This window comes from Lutjanus erythropterus, chromosome 8 (genome assembly GCF_056507025.1).
Source record: "Lutjanus erythropterus isolate fLutEry1 chromosome 8, fLutEry1.hap2, whole genome shotgun sequence".
NCBI lineage: Eukaryota > Metazoa > Chordata > Actinopteri > Lutjaniformes > Lutjanidae > Lutjanus > Lutjanus erythropterus.
Window position 1 is genome coordinate 33846004 of NC_139324.1, and position 2275 is coordinate 33848278.

The window sequence follows — 2275 nt, forward strand, 5'->3', positions numbered from 1 at the left end:
AAGCGAGCAGTGGTGGTACAGTCTGCTGAATGCAGAGCAGGGTTCAGACAATATTGGTGTCTGAAGGCTGATTATGATCTTTTTCAGCTAAAGAGTCAGGCAGCTGATATTTTCTGCAATTATCTTTTGTCAGGCCCATTTTCATGCCTAAATAGATGACAGTTCAGTATTAATGTAACTGAATATAAATTATACTCACAAATACTTCCTCACTCACATCCAGCGTGGTGTTGATCAGCCCAATAATGTTTTCAAGCACACTGCGTCACATCAGAGGAGGAGCGAATTGACAGGCTGAGTTTTAATAAAAGGCTCAGATCTGCATTTTGAAATATTTTCTGTGCAGAGAAGAGGGCTGGGGTGAAATAAAAGCTGGGCCGAGCCATTGTGAAGAAGATTTATTGAGTCACGTCCATCATTACAAAGAACACGGTACAAAGACAGCTTTACCAGGCTGTTAAGAACAGTAAGAGGCGAGGGGTTCAGACTCAGGGCTTTCGGATTGAGTGATGAGAACAGATATGCAAGGAAGTTCATCTTCTTAGCAATGAGACTGCAGCTCATACTGAACACCATCTAATAGGAGCTGACCTTTGCAGCGTCTGGCTAATCATTAACAGCAGATTCACACTGGACTGGGCTCAGTCTCTCACTTGATTGTCTGGATTTGGAACAGGCTTGACTACAAAATTACTGCTAAAATATGCACTTGTTGGTATTTTATTGTTGTTTCTGCAGGGTTACCACTGTGCTCCGACCATCTGGTGCGTAATATTAATTGCATATATCCATGTTTAGACAAGAGAGGGTAGCAGACGTGAGTATTGTTATATAACAAGCTTTAACTCCATCATGTCAAGTGTAAGACTTGAAATTTGGGACTTACCTTAAAGTGCGGGACTCATTGCTTGTCGAAGTATAATGTTGCACTCATCTTGTGGTCCTATAGGTTCAGGACTCCCAAACAGATGCTTATACGGACACCACAGAGTCCACATGGAGGTCGATGTCCCTGCAGCCTGCATGCAACCTGTTTGAGCTTCGAGTCTGGGGAGGAGGAGGAGGAGGAGGGAAATAACTTGCTCTCATATTTTGAATTTGGACTGCAGTACCCATTTTTGAATGCTAGGGTCTTATTTCTTATTTATCCCTTCTTTTAACATGCATTACAACTCTGATACTGGAGAGTGACAGAATGAGGGAAGTAGTAGAGGCAGTGCAGTATTTATATGTCGGAGGGTGTGGTGACCACGATGTCCCCCTAATAGTTCAGGGGTGTCCCAGGGTGCATCATGAATTTTTCACAGATTTTTGTGGGTCTTGAGGACAGAATTACTAGGTTTCCTCTGGAAATGGGAAAATATTTTTTGCAAAATAGACCCAGGATCAATAGTGTAACAAAGTGACTGAATGTTGCTTACAGTGGAGGTTACAATAGACATCACAGATGTTTGTAAGTACTTTGCTTTGCCATTTTTTATGTGTTGCAGGAGAAAAACTACAAGAAAACTATTTATTTTGTTGCTAATTAACTCTCCTGCCACTATTTGACTCTGCATTTTCTGTCCACAAAAGTTATGTTTTCATTGCAGCTTTCACAGTGATAAAAAGACTGTTTAGCTTTATTAAGAAAAATTCATTGCAAGCACAATAACCAGAGTACAAGAACACTTTTGCTCAGTTTAGCTTTGGATGGAGAGCTGTTGGTATTTGTTTCTATTTTGGGCATTTTATATCCACAGGTCCTGACTCACAGAGAGCAGCGTGATCGGTATCCAAAATCATTTTCAGATATTAAAGATAGCTTCAGCAACATTTTTTAGATAAACATTCAATAAAAGTACTCCTGGTTATATGAAAGGGTTGTTTATGCCAAAGGACCGACTGAAAACTCACCACGCCACTCCGCAGCTCTGAGCAGCTTTCAGCCTCTTTCAGCTTGTTTGTTTAAATATCTGGACTGATAAAAACCAAAGTGCTGGCAACTGCCTGCAGTACAGAAGCTAAAACAGGCTACCTCTACCTGTTCAACACAATACAGTGTACAAAGAAAATGGTTTTTGAAAAAAGACTAAGACTAAGTTATTTTAAACTTTTGGTTCGGTGGTCAGAACAAATAGTAATTCTCCTTTAATTATAATAATACTAAAAAAAAGATTGATTTGTATCAATGCAAAGCATCTGCGCCATGTTTAATTCAGTACATTCAGTAGTTACATCAGGCGTCATGTTCAACAAGCTTTTTAGCACAAGGTGATCCTAGAGGTAAAAATCC